General features: G+C 35.3%; 1 long non-coding RNA gene across 1 annotated transcript; it reads right to left on the reverse strand.

Annotated features, from left to right (window-relative positions):
• Positions 1–938: 938 nt before the first annotated feature.
• Positions 939–10,354, reverse strand: LOC122141083. Its single transcript, XR_006157536.1, has 5 exons — positions 10,264–10,354; positions 10,076–10,149; positions 7,946–8,044; positions 3,386–3,548; positions 939–977 (listed from the first exon to the last, which is right to left on the reverse strand). It is a non-coding gene; the product is annotated as an uncharacterized LOC122141083 (long non-coding RNA).
• Between the last annotated feature and the right edge of the window lie 11,048 nt (positions 10,355–21,402).

A 21,402-nucleotide genomic window follows, 5' to 3' on the forward strand; every position in this document is an offset into this window, starting at 1 on the left:
GGGGTTCCCTTGGGTAATATTTCCCATTTTAGGGGCTAAATATCACGTTATTGGTACTGGGGTCGCTTCAACCCGCGGGACAGGAAAAAAAAACCACAGAATTGGCAACACTGGTTGGATTTACTACACAGAGCCGAATTCACTGGACCAATCTACACAAAAAATCGATGTCTAAATCGCAGGCGTTGGCTGGGTCATTGGATTTTGTGAACTTTAGCTATTGGTGTAGCTTGTCGGTGGACTACGCGCTCTGTGTAGTAAATGGCGCCCCTCACATGAACCAGTGTTGCCCAAGTCTGTGGTTGTTTTATCAATCGGGACACTCTATGTATCTCATCTTTTGAGTATCCCCCATCATACGGATGTTGCAAATCTAGCAATCGAACGGGGCCTTCTTGTTTATAAAACATTGTCATCATACGCCATGACCGGGACCATTATCTACCACACCTTTGAATATTCGCCAGGTTTGTCTACCATGTACACCTAAAATCAAAAGGCTTCGCATCGTGTTCTATTAATGCTGGGTCTTATACTCCCGTTAACAGACTTCCCCTTGTTTAGAGACTATGCTTCTCACGGCAGTCTGGGCAGCCTGTTGCGGACACCGTATGCACCTCGGACGCGACAGATGTATTGTGATTACCCCAGCTATACTGCCTGAAACATGCACGTAGCACTCCCTTTAATACCTCCTCACGCTCTTGGGAATCCAGCAAAGCATCCTGTAAAAAAAAGACACAACTCGAATAGATTGCGTACTTGAACGCTTGGGGTGTGTCCAAAATCTGTGACCTTCGGTGTGATTCTGATTCTTTACTGTGTTGTATGGTTCCAATGTGCTTCCCTAGATGAACCCCATGAGCTCCGCCTCTGTTTAATAGCCATGCCCTCTCCGAGGCCTCAGATTCAGACATAGCCCCCCGATGACTTCAACGTCCCATCCCACTCCTCATCCCACTCATCGTCTTCTGCACCTATAAAACACCGTCATTACACACACTTCAAACATACTTCAAAATAAGCAAACATGGTAAGAACCAGCTGTTAGTTATTCCAAACATTCACACTCCGGACAAATCAGCCATGCTAACTCCTCTTGATGAATCTTAGGTTATACTCACACATTTGTGCAAAAACATTTTTTTTTTTGGGGACAAATTCAACGTTACTGTTACAATCCTGACAAGTTAGGTGAAAACAATAAAAATCGCTATAGAACGAGGCGATTTCAAAAATACTACTAAAAACCCATACCCCATGAAAGGCTCTGCTAAAAAGTCACGCCCACCATTTACCAAAACATAAAACAAACACCACAAACTTTAACTATGTTAGTTTAATAAACCCTGTACAAAAAGTCCCTGCACTAGAAGAAATGATCATAAACTGAGGCTGTGTGTACATAAACAACAAAATTCACAGCAACGAAAATCCCTACAAAACACTGTCTCATTGCACCATTCTGTGTGAGTTTCTGGTACCTCCTGAAGCTCCATGCAGCTTGTTATTAACACCACATGAAAGCCCTCAATGATATCAGGGTTTACCTGAGAGGTCATATCAAGACATGGGTAGGGGTAGAATGTCTTCAGAAAAAGGAAAAGATTGTTTGGTTACAATAAGTTTGTTTATTTTTAACAACAAATATCACCTCTACACATCCTTCATGTGCATTATGCACTTTCCTTTTCAATTACTGTTGAAAATGATTGCACAAGCGCTCCAGTGGAAAAAATCCAAACCATATTTAATTCCCAGAACATTATGAGTTGAGTAATTCGGTGTTTGGGAAAGAGTGCTTATGGAAATAAAGGCAGTTTTCAGGGGGGAAAACTTCTCTAAAACAAATCCACCATGCTCTGCTTGTCTCTCATATTAGGACACACAGACTTGTAGAAGCTGTTTTTTCAGCACATGGAAATGGTGACGTTTCAGCTCCTTATGACTCCAAACCAGACCAAAAAACTGACGATCTTCCAAAGATGACATCATTTTGCTGGCACAACAAAAACATTTAGTTTAACCACATGACTCAAAGTAACATAGAGATCACTGAACCCACGCCCCACATATTCCACAACTACTCATAAAACAACTTTCATATTTTTTCATACTTTCTTATACAACAATATATTACAAAATACTATGCATTCCAGCTGCCTTTTCTCATTTTTGGTGTGTTACTAATGAAAGTAATATCAGCCTTTTCTAAGATCTGCTGCCAAGAGTTACAAAAAAAAAATCTGTGCAACTAGGAAAAAAAGTACTAGGAAATATACTGCTATTATACTGCATATACTGCTTATGCTAGTTTTCCACTATGAATGTATTCTTACTCTCTTGTAATTTGTTTTTGGTAATAAAATTCTGCCAAGAACATCCATGTAACAATACAGCAGCACTTTGTGCGGCTCCTCACAAACTGCAAAAGCTTCTTGTTTTCTAAATATGCTGGACTGAAACCCTTAAAAGAGGAATGTAATAGCTCCCCAGTCAGGAATAAACATTATGATAAGTATTTTTGCCTTGTGGCTGTGGTGTTCAGTTTTCCATTTAAGGACACAAGCAAGAAGACAAATTGCATTGAAAGACATTTAACAATGAAATTAAACTGCATGATTATTACTTGCAAACTATATAACATCCAGGGTTCCCACACTTTCGTTGACCAATGCATTTTTCTAAGACCTCTCTATTCATTGCCAATTATTACTGAATAAGGACTTTAAAAAAATCAAATTGATTCAGAACTTGTTTGTTAATGAATCAGTTTTTTTAGGCCAATAAAAGTACAAAAATTGTAAGTTTCGTAGTCCAATGTGATAACACAGTACCTAAAGACAACAAGAGGGCTAAAAATAGATACAACAAGCAATACAAATAAGCTAAAAACAACTAAAATGAAATATTTCTTATTTTAATTTTAAGTCTTGGATATACGAGGCCTTATTTTACAAAGTGTGATTTTAGATATGGAATATTAATAAAAATCTTTAAACAACCATGGGAAATTATATATAATTATACATTTTTAGAGCTTATGTTTGAGCTCTAAAAATGTTTTATTTTGTAGAAATTGTAATTGAGAATATTTAAAAAAAAAAATCTGTATCCCTTAATTTCTTTCTCACTAAATCAAGAATGACTTTTATGGAAGATATGGAAAATTGATTGGTTATGTCAAAAAGAGTGAGAACTGTGAAAAACATTCAACTTCTAATATTTCTGAAAAAGTAATTATTTTAATTTTAAGTAATGCGCAAAAACTTGAGGTCCTAAAGATTAAAACAATTTTTGTGGACAACGGCGTGCCTTTGAAGGCAAGAAGTTTGAGAACCACTGGTCTAGACTGATAATCCACACAGGTTATTTGAGTTGTTACCTGCACCCTGGTAGGCCTGCGGATGCACGTGTCCTCCAGAATGCCATGCATTGCTGCTGGTTTTCCCGGTCTCTGTGCCCTCTGGCTGAGCTGCCCAGTTATTAGAAACACCCCCAGACGCATTATTGTCAAACACCGCCCATGGGTCATTACCATTACTTGTCTGAAAGAAAAAAAAAAAAAAAAAAAAAAAAAAAAAAATTTTTTTACAATTAGTCAGAAACAAAAAGCATTAAAAAGGAGCATTTCACTAGTGGTCTCAGAGCAAGCAATGCATTTCAACCATTTACAAATAATATTATCATTTTAAAAGGTTGAAACATTTCCTGGATACCAGCGAAAAGGTCTTTTAAACTGTGAAACTCTCAAAAACTGATACAAAAATGCCCCACTCACCATCCAACGAAAAGCACTCTAATAATCTTTGGTTTGTTATTATATTATCGTGAAAGACTCCATTTGAGCAGCTATTTTCAGATGTCAACTGATTCAAGGACTTCCAAAGAAAGCCCATGAAATGGGAATATACACATATAGATGGACATGATGAAAGGAAAGAGATGTTTACCTTCCTGATGCATGCTTCAGCTTGTCAACACTGAACAATTGACTCTCAATGGACCCTCTAGCCTTGATGAAAACAAAAGCCCAGAGCCACAGAGACACAAACCATAAGCTCTGTGCTTTCGGATCATCATCTGGGCCACCACAACACACCCATCATCCAAGCCTAATTCATGTTATTATCTAGTCACAATCAATATCACATCTGAAAAACTTTGACCTATTGCTCCGAGCACGGCATGTATTTTCTGGCAAATGCATGTCAAATGATAGCTGCAGGTATCATTCTGTTATTTTACCACAGTTGACAAATCAGACAGGCATCCAAATCAAAACACTATCTGTTTGGTTGCCTACTTTATTATTTGCTCATGCCCAAAAACTGCATGTCATGCATTGAGAATGTAGCACCATGCGGCGAAAGTGTGTTTATGTGGATTTGTGTGTTTGGAATTTAAAAGGCAATGTTTTGGAAATTTCTGTCCGATATACAGATTCAGACTCTACTTATCTGACTTGCATTAAACCTAATTCAATAAAGGGCTAATTTTGCTTTAGAAAATGTGGTTAAACATTTCTGCTTTTTCTCAGTTCGTCATACTGTTTATCAGTTTGCAGGTAGCTAAACACGCAGTCTTAATTCCAGACCAGCTTTCAAGTTAAACAATAAACACATGAAAAACAAAACTGTGTCATAAATAGAAAGAATTGCAACTATTTCTGTAACATAAAAAGCAAATTCTGCAACATAAATCAGAAGCGGCTATCCAGCAGATGATTGAATCATTGCATGTATGGTTTAAAAGCTGGCAGATAGACAGTGATGTAGCCATTTCGCTGAAACAGTGCTGATCAGTTTGATCGATGTGTGATTTGTAGTTGTTCTGGTGTGATCAGTTGGGGTCTGATTCAATCTGAAAGCATTCAGAACCCCGAGAACAGGGTGTTTAGGTTTTGGTCTTGTTAGTGAGGTCTCCTAAATCGAGCATGCGAGGCCGTCCGTCATGCCAAATGCATTAAGGGTACCTCATCAGGGGAGGTGGTGGGGGAAAATCCTGGGGTAACTGGGGTGACTGGGGTTTCCGGTTGAGCTACATCCACCTTTAGGGGGAAAGACGTTACATCATCATAATGCACTGAAAGGGAAGGGTTACCCTGACATGACCCTAAAGACAAGACCTTCTTCATCAAACCACTGAGGCCCAGCTGAGACCTGCAAGGGTTTATAATACACACAGTTCGAAAACTAGCACAAAACATTATTCATCAAATAAATAGTTTTAAAGCAGAGTGCTAATACACAGTCATGCAACTTCACCATTAGTGTCCACTTCATTTCTGATACATTTCCCAAGGCCACAGCTGCTCCATTATTTTATTGTTTTCAAACCCGCTAATTATTGTAGTATGATCCATTTCAGACAATTCTGTCCTCCATTGGTACATGCTCAAAAAAATTTTTGTCCTAAATTTAACATTTATGCATCTGAATTTCATCTAAAATTCCCATACATTTGGATGTATACAGTTTTAACCTACAGGAATTAAACAAGCTAAATAAGTAAATAAATGAAACAAGTAAAAGGTAAAACAACAAAAACAAAAAATATTTCTGTATGAACATTTCTGTTTCTGTATTATGAAGGTAATATTTCAGTATGAATAAAAACCTGAATGCATTTTAAATACATAATTTAAATGTATATATTTTTTTGATCAATAAATCTAATTAGTTTTTTAACCAACCAATTAACCAAATGAATAAAATTTTAACCAACAGAATAATGCTTGTTCCATAGGGAGCCATAATTTTAACCATGTTCACACTTTTAACTAAATAAATGTAATTGTTTTCACAATATTTAAGCATAAATGCATTTTAAAAATTTGATTATTTTACTAAAATAAATAAATGGAAATTTTTGATTTAGGTGCAGGCTGTTTCTTGTCTGTATGATTAAATATGCATCATATTTAATTTAATAGATCATGTTAAAACAGTATAATCCAAATGAAATCCAAATTTAAAAACATAATTTAGGGCTAAATATTTTTTGAGTGCACAGAAACAAAACTATTTATGGTGGACCAGTTTACATGTCACCGTCATCCACCCCACCCCCATCTCTTTCTACCTAATTTTACCATGACTCAAATATCTCACACTGCTGCTAGTTTCACAACTGTTATCAGTGATTCATCAAGCACACGCAGACTACAGCTACTAGGTTAAAGTCTGTCCCTTGACTAGCCAATCAGCTTCAGGCTTTGAGATGACACCATAAACAACTGCTTGTCATCAGGGATGGTTTTACATGATCAGTTCTGATGAACTTGAAGACAACATCAACTCAACATTGATCCTATTAATGGTCTCAATAAATGTAATTGTTTCTTGTAAGCATGATTCATAATTAAAAGAATTTCATAATTTTTAACCAATTTTAGCCAACAATTTAACTACATTTAGGGCTGGACGATATGACCTAAAATCAATATCTCGATTAACTGAACATTTTACCTTGCTTAGAATTAATGAGCAATTATTTTATTTATTTATTTATTTGCCCTCGTAGTTTCATTGATAAGGTTTGTACTGTAAATATTCTCAAACTATTAAATGTGGGATAGTGCATTTCTTATCTTTGTGATTTTAAAATAATTGAAGAAAACATTGATTGAATATTTTGAACAACCTGAAATCAAAGCACACATTTCTTGAAATAAAAACCATCTTATGAAAAAAAAGCCACATTTCAGTTTTGAACGTAAAAAGGATATTTTCACATTTAAAAAAATGTAAAACGCATATTTTTACACTGCTCTGGTTGCTCAGATGACTCTGCGTTCAAGGTTGATGTTGCAGTCACGGGTTGTTTTTTTAGTCCTTTTATTTATTAAAGCACTCGCCGTTAGTGTGATTTTGATGGAGGGGACACATGAGCGAAACTCAGAGAAAAAACCATGATTGGTCTAGTTTTGAATGGCAATCAGGCTTGTTTTGTTCTGCGGACCTAGCAACCCTGGGGAAAAGATTGAAAAACTGATACTACCAACATGGGAAAAATCATGCCAGAGGTCCTGAATTCGATTACTTTTCGATGAATTGTCCAGCCCTACAACATATCCTGAGTATTCTATCAATGTAAAATATTTCACCCTAATATTAGCTCCTGCGGAATGTTCTGAAATGTGTCACTTAATGGAAGTCAGATGAAAGTGGTTTCATGTTGTCTTTAATACTGCTAAAATCTCTTCAAAAACTAAAAGCCAATGGCAGGGCCACTGGAAACAAATGAATAGTTCAGATGCAAACGCCTCTAAATGCCGTTTGAAATTTTCTTCTAAAATGAGCATTTTAACCAGGCTCCTATGTGTAGGTTCAGTCATTTCATTTTAACAGCAATGAATAGGTTCTTTTCATTGCTATTTAAGTGAAATAAAAAAACATAAAACAAACAGCACTTACAGTACAGGCTTTTGCATCTGAAACTCTTCAAATTTTTCTGCAACTAAAGGCTTCCCACTCTTAAAAATGCTGCTGATCAAATCATGGTTCCTCCAAAAAAACAAAGCATCCCACTCAAAGAAAACTTCAGTCTCAGCACTGAAGGCCAAACCCACAGTATCTCACTACCATATGGTAGAATCCAAACACTAAATCCTGCATGTTAATTAAAAATCATCATCCTTCACATTTGGCTCCTCGCTGATCCTCTGAATAAGCGACACAGGATGTTTTATTCTCAGTCTGAGAGTTTGCTTGCACACACATTTTTACATTATGAGTAAGACATTTTATGCTTTGGAACTGGAATCTCCCTTCCTGCTCACTTCCTCTCAGGAAGTTAAACAGTGGGAGAAAAAGCACTGAGAAGGAGCGTTACACAAAGAATGAACAGAAAAGCGTGTTAAACAGACATGATAAATAAAACCAACTAGTTTATGTGCGGCATTAGTCAACAGAAATGTACCATCTTAATCACAAAGGCTTACCTGTGCAGTGCTGGCCGGGGCCGGTATGTGACTGTCAAAGAGCGAAAGATCGAGGGATGCTGCATTTCCTCCAGAGGTAAAAGGTTGAGCCTGTTTAATCTAGAAAAACACGAAGAGACAAATTCACAAGGGTCAGTCCTTTTCAAATAAGAATTAAATAAGCGTGTTGGTACACTAACTCAGATCTTTGTGTTATCTGAGACTAAATGCAAGTTTTGTAAAACATTTTAGATTTTATAGCATATAATATTTTTAGTATAATACAGGAATGCCTCCTTTCTTAAATTTTAACCTTTACTATTAATTTTTTTTTTTTTTGACCCCTAAAATTTGCTTGGCATCTGGGAATATGATATCTCATGCATTATGGTTGCTGGTATCATATGAATTGGTAGATGCATAGGCAGACTTTTTCAAGTCCAAATAGTTGAAAGCCTCCTCCTGCTGAAGTTGAAGAAAAGTGACATTTACAGACACATTAGGATTAAAAAATATCCATAAAAAGGCCAATACATTTTGGTCTTCAAAAAACATAAGCCTTGATTGACTTTGTCAACTCGAAATGTGAGATTAAAGTTTTGGTTTAGTACAGTGTGATATTTTGCTCACTTTGAGGCACTCATTAGACAAAATATTGCCCCCAGATGACTTTATATGAAAGTCTGGACTAGTTAAAGGCATATTTTCAGTTATTTTTCCTACTTCTTATTCATAAACATTTAAGAAATGCCTTTTACTTCCATTTAAAAAAAAGAGAAAAACATCAAAATCCAAGCATTAACATCTCAATCAAAAACAGCTTTGGGTGTGCAAAGAATGTGAATTTGGAGAAGTGTGAACATGCGGTCATTTGTTTGGCTCTGAGAACAGAGAAATTAAGGAAGCACGTGAGTTTGTACGATAGTGCAGCTGTGAGTTCGGGTCAGGAGGGAAATTGAAATGTATGTCTGTGGCCAGCAGCAGGCGGAATCACTTCACAGCCTATTTATACAGAGAGTAAACTGTTTACCATGTCTCCATGTGCACGACTGCCTCAGGATGGCTTTATAATGTGATCATGTTCAGCTACACATTATGATACTCTTTAACACAAAGACACTGCTGCATCTTTATTGATAAACAACTGGATGTTCAGATTTCCAAATTCTTTTTTGGCTTAATTGTCTATAAACAATACTGGTATAACTCTTGTATTTTTAAAATAGCAAGGAAAAATCCTATTTTTCCCATACCAAGTATTGTGAAATAAAGCGAGCATATTCATTCAGCCGTACATTAAGCCTGAAAATGAACAACACTAACACACTTCAAATCTGGCTGGCCACAGGAAAAGAAAACACTTCCTGTCGATCAAAACAGGCCACATTCCAGCAGCGTTAGTTTCTCTGTCCTTTTGGTTTCAAAACACTGCCAGATGTGTATTACAACACAAGAGAGACAATCATAATAAAACTACATTATATACTTTAACATAGTGAAAGACGCCCAGGTACAGTACTTAATCAGCTAATGTTTGGAATTATTAGTTGACAAACAGATATTAGCTAAACTTCAGTATGCATATTTTCTGTTTTTAAATATTTGTTGGAGTTGTATCCAAGTATCTATTGTGTAAAATACACGTTCATTTATGTTTGTATATGTATGTTGTAAATCTTGTTTTAGCCATTACCGTCAGTAAGATTTGTTTTTTGAAATAAGTTTCTTATGCTCAAAAAGGCTGCATTTATTTGATCAAAAATACAGCAAAAAACAGCAATATTGTGAATTATTACTACTTAAGATAACTTTTCTATTTGAAATACATTTTAAAAATGTAATTTTTTTCCTGTGATGCAAAGCTGAATTTTCAGCATCATTACTCCAGTTTCAGTCACATGATCCTTTAGAAATCATTATAATATGCTGACATTTTTTTTTTTTATTATTGTTATCAATGTTGAAAATTGATGTGCTGCTTAATATTTTGAGGGTATTTTCAGGATTCTTTGATTTTATTTGAAATGGAAATCATGACTAATTTTTTTACATTCATTTATTTCTTTCTGACCCCAAGCTTTTCAAAAGTAGAGTATACACATACAGCATGTCGCCTTTGTAAAAGGCCATTTTCGGGAAACCACTGCATACCTCTATATAGTCTCTGGTACCAATCCGACTTCTCCTCTAGAGTTCTTTGCCTCGATCCATCCTCCACCAACGTTCTGGGAACAGAAAAAGAATGGATCACATTTACAAAGAAGGTTTTTGGTCCATCCATACACATGCAACAACTCTGAGCAGACATGGAGAGTCGGGTGTTATAAAAATAAACTCACCTGATTGGTTAATGTGATTGTCTCACCCTCTCGAACCGACAACTCATTATTTCCAGGCTCTGCTGTGAAATCATATAAAACCTGTGCCTGTGTGGAGACCAAACATGCTTAAATAAAACACATGCATAGACAGGACACCAAGTGTGCTAAGCAATCATATATTAGTATTAGAACCCCCAATCAGCTACACTTGTTTGACTGGATTTCTTCTTGGACACCATTAAATTCACATGACCCTCAGCATTAACCTGTTTTAACATTTATCCAACACTGTTTCTGGGATTTTATTTTTGTACATGCGTATAATCAATGAATTTATGTCTTTTCAGATGAACAAATGTCACCATTGCTTTGGGTCATTTTTAGCACAAAATCATAAAAAAACATTAAATTATATATTATATAAAGAAATTCAAGCTTATTTTGACCACTGCAATTTTAATATTTTATAAGACAATTAATCATATTTTTCTGCATTGCCAAAAACCCTCATTCTCATTACTGTAATGGAATAAATAAATAATAATTGATTAAATTTAAGTAGATTTCTAGGGTACAATCATGGTAGTATTTTCTGAATGCAATTAATGCTGAGTTTAATAAAAAAAAACATTTAGTTTAAACGGGATATTTTTTCAGTAATAAGAGTTTGGGGGTTGAAAGGTTCTTAAAGTCACTGTATTAATTATTTTTTTTTAAGTGCAAAATCTTATTCAAAATCTCTTTCCTTTACTTTTAGGGTAAATTATAAAACAAATAAAAAGAATAGATAATGAAGTTAAAACGGAACTACACAGAGCACATTTTTGTGATGAAAAGCATACAAATGGACACAAAGCAGAATCAATTCCACTGTACACTGCGAAAAAAAACAAAAAACACCTCCCACAAAGCTCTCGTTATTCTAACACACACACATCCTGAAACTATCGAAACGGCAAACAGTGAGGTCTGTATGAACAGTGAGACAGGCTCTCTCTATGTAGGAACTCACAACCACGACTCCTCGATGCTCAGACATAGAGTCTGTGTGTGAGGGAATACAGCACTTTAAAAACAGTGATGGCCACAGCCACCAAAATCGTCTGATTGTCATAAATGTGCATAACCATTTACACAAGTCTTCCAGAAAAAACAAAACGAAGTGATGATGAAAATCAAATTATGATATGCGAGACAAAAGGAGGATATACGATGAGGAACAGTGATAAAATAACAGAAAAAAAATCATAATGGCAGGATCTGTGAATCAGTCTTGCAGCAGGAGTGAGCTCATGAAATCCTCCATCATTAGAAACATCCTCATACAGACAGTCAAGGGAGCAGGACTTAATTAGAGTCTAAAGCAGGGTGAATTTATTAAAACCGAAAGTGATTACTAATTTAAAAATAAGGCTAAATTAAAACAACGCAATTTTAAATCAGTCAAGTCACCTTTAGTTGTTTTAGGGCTTGCATATATACAGATTATATCAAAGCTGCTTCACACAGATAAGCTGTAATTTTCATTGTAAAACAATTTTTCCTATCATACTTTGAGAATACTTTTACAGACAGGAAAAAATATAATTTTCTGTTTAGCCCTGTTAATGATAAACTAACTAATATAAAATTACAGAAATGAGTAGTCTTTTAAAATAAAGGTCATTAGGCATGTGAGTTAAAGTGAGTCTGTTTTTACAGTTAAGGAATAGTATTGATACAGAGACAAAAGTAATTGAAAGCAAATTTATTTGAGGTCATTTACAGGTAAACACGTACAAAAGAAATGCTGAAATTACCAAAAACCTATTTCACTTTTAAGGCATCAGAAGTACAATAACTGACCAGGAATATGATCTGTTTTAAGCAATATCTGAATATATAAATGTAATTATGACATACGCTCATTAATGGGTCCCATAAGACTTAACATATTATCCCAAGGAGAATTGACATTAAGAGACCTAAGCTCTCACTTATGTGGATAATTAGTTAGTGTGGTGGTTCTAAGATTAACTAAACAAAAAAAATGATTGATCAATTAAAATTTAACTACATATCCCAGTATGCATTGCAGATGACGTCATGGCCCCACTAAAATGTCACAAGACCCTTAATGATCCATATTTTCCTACGTTCACCAAAAAAACCTTAAATATCGTTAAAAAAAAAACAACAAGGATACATATTAGGCCCATTTCGGAGTGTTAAACAGGTCGGTTATGATGCACATGACGGTTATAAACACTTAAGAGCAAATATATCGGCGTGGGTTTGGGAATACTTTCTCCAGTTCAAACCCAGTATGATCTTAATGCAAAGACATGACAAACAGATCAGACACAAAAGTTTAACCCAAAATACGACAAATAACGTCCTTACCCTTCGTCTCCATTATACCCCACATTAACCAGTCCCATTACAGAAACCTGTAGTTTAATGGCGATAAACTCTCTCTCGTCTTTCATCCAGACATTTTTTCTTCCTGCCAAGAAACGTCCTTTCACAAATAGTTTATTTACATCACCAAATACACTTTACTCTCTTGTTCGCTTCGAACCCGACAGACTCAAATGAAGTGGTTCAGAAATGTTGGTAAATCCAAACTCGTCGTTTCCAGCAGACACGAGCTGTTCAGCTTGATTGCAGCGGAGTGTGTTACACATAAGAGACACAACCGGAAAGCAAACTCACTGATCGAGTGGCCTGAAAAAAACTCACAGCTGCTGGGAATAAAATAAGTATAATAAAAAATATAGCACACATAACATTTATGTAGTGTATATAATACATAAACACATGACACATATTTATTGTTATTATTATTATTATCATCATATATAGCATTAAGGTTTTTAATAGGCTTATGCTATATGTATATATTGTATATTCCGCTCTAGTATGTTAGGCTGCAGTGTAGGAACTTTTAGGATTCACATTTTAGACTAATAATAAGAAAAAAATGCTAATGGTTAATAAAGTAGGGATAAATACAAAAACGAAGTTTTGGTTTTGTTTTGGTTCAAGTGGATATTTTAGCTTTTGTGCCCATAAATGTTTTCATTTATGACTGTGTCAAGCTTTCCTTCTAACTTTGGTCAAGTTCAATCTGAGAGGGCGTGCTGAAACTACAGATGTGTGAGTTTAGAGCGGCCTCTAGTGGAAATGTGTAGTATTCAAAAATACATGACAGCGGTAAAAAACGACCCGTTGTTACGAATTATAATTTTTTTTTTCCTTTTTTATTTGGCGGAGCACATGTGACTATTCGTGATTTTCCGGGGATGCGCGCGTGCAACTGAGAATTTTAGTTCATGCTCCTTGTATTTAAGGAAAAAGGGTAAATTTATTTTCTAGCGTCGTACAAACTTATGCCTGAACTGAATTTGTTTCAACATTTTCCTAACAGTTTTATAATATTTTTTTGTCTAGTTAGCAGTACACCTTTTTGTTCACCACAAACGTTGCACGTTTTGTCAGGAGTCGTCCTGACCGAATGATTAAATTCTTTGATTGGCATTCTTTGTGTAATGTTTGGTTGTTTTTTTGTTTGTTTTTTTTTTGCTGAAATTTCATTGTTTTTTCATGTTTCCAATATAAAACATTTAAACTTTTACAAACAAATATAAATTTACAAATGAAGATTAACACAAAATACATCTGGATGATTACATCTACACTGATTTCCAATAGTGACATGTGCACCAACTACTGTACCATTTCATTTATTTATGCTACCGCTTTTATGTTACCTTTTAAAATATTAAACAATATTCCTCTGGCAATGAGTTTAAATGACTTCACCACCATATCAGTGGCCTAATAAACGTTTTGCAACCTACACTGATGTTATTCTCTGTCATCTGTTCTTGTGTGTTGCACACCTGGATGAATACACAGTGATTATCACTGCTACAAATGCATGGTTTATTTTGATGCATATCAAATACTCATTCAACATAATTTTATAAGTCATAAAGTTTCCTAAACATACATATTCTTAATTAGGTTTTAATTAGAGGCTTCTTTTTTATAATAATAAATAAAGATTGGATTATTGTCTTAATTAGATGTTGTTAGATGTTGGTATAACATTGATGTGTTTGATATTATTTGAGACAGTTTTTAAAAAAATATGAATTCAATAGTGATTCACACTCAAAGGAATGTTTAGCTATGGAGGATGGCTGCAAGTAATAAACTAAAGTTTTCCTGAATTTTAGGTATGAACCACTATTGAATTGTTACAAACTAAAAAGATTTGTATGCACCAAAACAAGACATCACAGGAGTCAAGAGATGGTGATGTAAACACCCTTGTTGAATCTGCTGGTAAATTAAAAAAAAAAAAAAAAAAAACATAAAAAAGATATTATTCCAAGATCATATTTAAGATATGTAGCCAAAAAGAATGACAGATAGTCATGTTACATGTCATTTGAAAGGTCTCACCAAGTAGAATAAAACAAGCATAATTGTCATAATTTTTGGAAAATAAATCACCATAATCTGTCTTTTGGATCTAAAGATACTACTCATTGAGTTATAACACATAAAACCCCATAGGCCATATATGTTTTAACTTTTTACATGGGTTTTACGCTTGCCATTTCATGAAACATGCTCCGATCATGGAAAATAGCATCATTATTTGCAGCATATTCTCATGATTAAAATGTGTAAAAAATCAAACAATACACTGCATCTTCCATGTGTAAATCATACCTAAACTTATGAAATTGAAGGGTACATCAGTTGGAAAGCTTTACTAAACACTTGGCAAGCAAAACGTAACAACCAGCAGTTCCAGTCTATCGTTTTATAACTTTTTTTATATAACTAGGTACCATTTTAAAGCTTAGAAATTCAGCTTTCGAATGCATACAACCTTTTTTATCAACTCTTAACAAGTGCTAAGTAGTCCCTATAAACCAGAATGTACCGCCAGTGTTTTCAAAGAAGCCTGAAGGACCTGATTAGCTGGATCAGGTAATTAGGGTTGAAGCTCATGGGCTGTGGCAGGAACTGAGTTTGACACGCCTGCCCTAGATCAACACAAAATAGATGTCATTTGAAAGCTTACAGTCTGACCTTTACAATGCATGGCCACTTTGATTAACTGCTGAAAAAAAAAATGTTTTCATATATGAAATGTTTTTTGTGCCATGCACTCTATGATGTCAAAAACATCATACAGCTCAGATAGTCATGTGTCATATGAAAGGTCTCACAGAGTAGAATAAAACAAGCATAACTGTTTGGGGCTCTGACTAAACTTTAACGAGGCATTACTTCAAATTCAAAACAACAATTTCAAAATTGTCAAGGGCTATGAAAAAGGCTACCTTTAAATCTGAATAAAAATATTGATCATAAAAAAAAAGAAAAAAAAAAAGGCTACCTTGATTCCAAATGCTGTAACTTTTGATAACTTCATGATATTGCCAAAGATTTAAATCACATACAGCCCACATGTTGGGAAACATCACAAAAAAAAGAAAGAAGTTTTTCTCTTACCGTATTACTTTCCTGAGATATTGAATATCAAATAAGAAAGATATAAAAAATTTCCCTTGAACACAGTTTTTTCTTATATTTTATCATCTATTTCTCAATTAAAATTCTCAGTTCTACATGCATGTCCAGGGAAACTCCTGAATATTCATGTGTGCTCCGCCCACTGAAACCGAAAATCTTGTAAAACCGGCTGGAAACAGATTTGTACACAGATATCTATACATATCTATGTTTGGAAAGCTAGTACAATGTGTGGATTTCCTAAAATGGGCGTGGCTTGTGTATTGTACATACATAGCCTACATAAATACATTTATGTTATAATTTGCTTATATTTTGATATTTATTATTTCTAAATATTTTGTTTTTATTTTTATATTTTTCTTTCTTTTAATATATGCTGCTTGAATGTATTGCATTTGTGTTTAGCAATAATAATTTCAATAATGATAATGCCTGTTTGTTATTTTAACAGGTGTAATAATGGTAAAAAAGAAAAAAAAAAGAAAATATAAACTATAGCTATTGCTCAGAATCAGAACACTGCAGCCATGTTGTTACTTTTCTCATCAGGACCAATCACAGTCAGGTGTGATTACTTGATTTTTTAAAAGTTAGATGTAAGACAAAGTAAGAAAAATTTCTAAGATTTGAATGTGGATCAATTCGGCTGTATTCATTAATCCTTAAAACAGCTATTCCTTTATTTTTTTTTTATTTGGTTTTCATGGTATAGATCATAACTCCAGTCCTGAGGGTTTTCTCCCATTCTTAAGAGAATATATAGAGTTTGTTCAAACAGAAAAAGCAACATACATCCATCAGGTTAATAATCAAACTAACCTAAAAACTGTGGGAATGATGACGCCATGTTTTTATCTGCTCCATGTGCCCGGTCCACTTGCTCTTCCACAACTTCATCATTAGCTTTAGTGAAATAACCCGAAAGCTGGGGATTTTGCTGAATAACTCATATCTTTTCTTTCTTAACTCATTTCTTTTCGTTTTTGAGCCTCTCTCTCTCAGTATAGCCAGGGCCGCATTAAGACCCTCACTGGGACTTACTGTAGGGCCCCCCCATCACAAATAATGATATTTATATATATAGCTTAAGATAGGATTTGATGCAGTGCAATTTCATAGTACTTGTTGCCAATTTCAGTATGTAAATTTTTTTTTTTTAAAAACTAGCCTACGTAAAAACAAACTTACTGAAGACAAGTTAACATTCATGAATTACAATAGAACAAAGAAATTGACCTACAAACACTTAAACCACCGAATAAGAAATATTATATTGTATAAAATAAATAAACTACAAACAGCCTGAACAGTCTTCATTGTATACATTTAATAAACACTATTTTACAAAAGTGATTCGGTCAAGGACATTGAGTGATTTTCTTTCTAATGTTTAATTTACATTTTTGACACAAATGACAACAGCAGGTATATTAGGCTGCTTTGGAGGAATAATTATGTCGTTGTTCTAAACCTGTATGAGTTTCCTTGTGCTGTTAAATGCAAACGTATATATGACAATTCGGAAGTCACAGACTCCACTTTATGGGAAACTTTTAAAGTTGTGATTCGGGGTCACATAATATCTTTTGAATCTTCTCTGAAAAAGGAACGGCGTAAGCGACTGTCAGAAATCGAAATTGAACTATCGCAGTTGGAACTTGTCTATAGGACCTCCTCCAGCCCTTCCACCTTACAAAATATTCTTAAACTCAAATATGAATATAACACTATACTTTCCAATCAGATATGTGATCAATTGTTTAAGATCAGGCAGAAACATTTCGAGTTGGGGGATAAGCCCCATAAATTGTTGGCCCAACAGTTGAGAGGCTTGCAAGCTAGTAGAGCCATTCATAAGATTAAATCAAAGACTGGAGATCTAGTTATTGATCCTAAAAAGATAAACGATCGTTTTAGGGAATATTATGAAGAGTTATATAGGTCAAAAGCAAAGGGAATGTTTCTGACTGGATGGAGCATCTAAGACTCCCTAAATTAAGTGCGGCTGCTTGTGAAGCTTTGAATTCTGACATTACCACGCAGGAGATTTTGGATGCTTTAAAATCATTTCCCAATGGCAAGGCTGCTGGCCCAGATGGTTTCGGAATTGAACTGTATAAAAAATTTTTCTATGAAGGTTGCTCCTCTTCTTTTGAGGATGTTCAATCATTCATTTGGAGGTCCAGAAATTTCCGCCCACATTGTATGAAGCTAATATTTCATTGTTATTAAAAGAAGGTAGGGACGAAGCTGAACCTTCATCGTTTCGTCCTATCGCACTACTGAACTCAGACATTAAAATTTTTTACCAAGTTACTAGCAAACAGGTTAAATAAATATATATCTTCCATCATTCACACTGATCAAACTGGCTTTGTCCCAAATAGATATTCCTTTTTTAATGTCAGAAGATTGATGAATATAATGTATCATAAGTATAGTAAGGGCTCGAAGGTGGCTGCCCTTTGCCTAGATGCGGAAAAGGCATTCGATCAAGTAGAATGGGCCATATATGGTAAAGGCCTTGGAGGAGTTTGGATTTGGTCGTCAATTTGTATCGTGGATTACAATGCTATATGCGCATCCATCTTCCTCCATTCTCACGAATCAAGAAAGATCATTGCCGTTCCGATTACACCGCGGGGGACACGCCAGGGCTGCCCCCTCAGCCCATTGCTCTTTGCCATTGCCATTGAGCCTCTTGCCATTAGTATCAGGAATCACGCTTCTATTGAAACCCATCCGACTGGGTAATGTGGATCACCATATTTCCCTATATGCGGACGATGTTGTTCTTTTTTTATATCACAACCAGAAAATCAGTTCCTGTATTGCTGGATCTTATTAAAACATTTGGTGAGGTTTCCGGATACACAATTAACTGGCAGAAGAGTGAGTTCATGTCACTGGGCGCGGATCTCAACACTGAATTTTTGCATAATCTCCCGTTCAAAATTACAAACAGGCTGAAGTATCTTGGTTGTAGTTTTGCCGAAAGACCCGAAACTAATTTTTAAGATGAATTTTCTTGAGAAACTGGAGAAACTGAGGAGGGACATTGAAAAATGGAGGACTCTCCCTCTTTCTATGGTGGGTCGTATAAATGCCATTAAGATGGTTTCCCTGCCGAGGTTCTTGTATCTCTTTCAAAATTTACCTATTTTTTTGGCACGATCTTTTTTCAAATCGTTGGATTCGATAATTCTTCCTTTTATTTGGGGCTTTAAAAGCACACAGAATTTCAAAAACTCATTTACATAAACCAGGGAAAATGGGTGGGTTAGGACTGCCGAATTTTCTGCATTATTACTGGGCAGCGAATGCTAGAGCCCTGGTTTATTGGCAGGAAGGATATAATATGGAGGTATCTGCCGAGACCCCCCATGGGTTGCCATTGAAATGAGTGATGTCAAAAATGGCTCTCTTCCAGCACTTCTTTTCTCAACACCCAGACCTCCTGCAACTGTTAAGATGGATAATATGATTATCTTTAATTGCTTAAAAATATGGCAGCCAATTAGGAAAGACTGCCGACTACCAGGCACCTTCTATCCATGCTCCGGTGTATCGCAATCATGCATTCTCTCCATCCCTCTCGGACGGGTCTTTTAACAGTTGGAGGCTAAAGGGTGTGGTCACTTTGAAAGACCTGTATGTTAATAAAAAGTTTGCCACATTTGCACAGTTACAAAATAAGTTTTTCTCTTCCCGCAACACATTTTTTCAGATATTTGCAGATTAGGAATTATGTTCATCAATGTGTGCCTAACTTTGAGTCTCTTCCGGAAGATAAAAGGATCTATAAGCTTTTGTTGGGCCCACTTGATTCTAGAAAATTGGTCTCTGGCTTTGTAAATATATTCTCTGAAACGAACAGTTTATGCTACACACTTTTTGAAAAACTCCTGGGAGGAGGGAGCTGGGAATGCAGATTGGCGATGATGTTTGGAGGGAGGGTCTTGCTAGGATCCGATCTTGTTCTATTAGCACCAGACATCAGTTAATCCAATTTAAGGTGATGCACAGGCTTCACTACTCAAAGACCAAAATTGCACAGAATTTTTCCCACCATTTCATCACTTTGTGACCGATGTAAATCTGCAGAGGGCTCCCTGACTCACATCTTTTGGACATGCCCGAAACTGAATAATTTTTGGTGTAGCATATTTAAGTGGTTCTCTGACATGTACAGCTGTATATTTGAGCCTGACCCAATGATTGCATTGTTTGGGGTTTCTCCTTCTTTACTTAATCACAGAGTTTCGATGCAAAGCACAATTATGTATGGAATGGTAGTTGCAAAGAAAATGATTTTTAAAACTTTGGAAGTCAGATACTGCGCCTCATTTTAGGATCTGGTTAAGTGAGCTTATTGGTATATTGCATATGGAGAAGGTCCGCTATGGCATGATGTACAATCTTAATAAATTTTTCAGATATTTGGGAGCCATTTTTGGCTCACCTTGACAAATATAACACTGAGTTGGAGCAGCAAGGGAGTTCATAGAGTGCCAACAACCTTTATCATCTCTGTTTAGTACTTGTGTTGAGATTCTAATGTCAGTGGTGCAGCAGTGTACTTAATTACTGTTGTTTTTAAATATGCCCTGTTTGTTTTTTGTTTTTTTGTTTTTTTTTTGTTTTTTTGGTGTCTGTGTTCTGTTTTGCTTGTGGTTTCTATTCTGTATATTTTTTTTCTGTCTGTTTTTTCTTCTGTTTACTTGTATACAAAATTCTAATAAAATATATAATTAAAAAAAAATGCAAACGTATATATTTGGAACAATACTGGTAACCAAACAGTTTCTGTCAGGGGCGTCGGACTGGGGGTAAAACCAGTACTGATTACCAGGGCCCCAAAGGAAGAGAGGGTCCTTGAAAAGTCTGGAATATCTTTTATTTTACCTGGATATTTTCATGGGGTGGGGGGCATGGGGGGCCATCAGGACTGCCTATGCATAGGGCCCGGGATCTTGTGCAACGCTCCTGGTTTCTGTGCCCCCATGACTTCCATAGTATGAAAAAAAAAAAAGAAAAAAAAGAAAAGAAAAACCCTATTGGAATCAACAGGGACCAGAAACTTTCTGGTGGTTATAATTCCTCAAAATCTTCTTCTACGTTGGGGAGAACATAGAAATTCATACAGGTTCAGAACAACTTGAAACTGAGTAAATGATGACAGTATTTTAATTTTTATATATTCTTTTATAATAGTTGACATTTTTACTTATCGAAGATTGTTCTTTGCATGACCATTTCTAGACTAAACCAGAATGAAGTGAAGAGAGGTGAATGCAGACATAGGCACAGCCATCACCTGATAGGAGATACTTGCACATTTTGTTCAGGAGTACAATATATAATAAATGCATTTGATCGGTAAACCAAATTCAAATGTGACGTTTTGATCTCTTAGGGCAAGTTTTTTATTTTTCATTGGCTCAAGTTAAAAATAAAGTGAATCATTACCCTATTTTTTTTTTTTAATTGGGATGAATGAAACATTTTTTTTCAGTGTATTTATTGCATCAAAATGTGTTTATACTTTAGGTACTAGGCTATAGGTTAGGGGTGGATAATTTTATCAGTTGTTTATTATTCATGCAACAATACATA

The sequence above is a fragment of the Cyprinus carpio genome, chromosome B20, assembly GCF_018340385.1.
Source record: "Cyprinus carpio isolate SPL01 chromosome B20, ASM1834038v1, whole genome shotgun sequence".
Classification (NCBI taxonomy): Eukaryota; Metazoa; Chordata; class Actinopteri; order Cypriniformes; family Cyprinidae; genus Cyprinus; species Cyprinus carpio.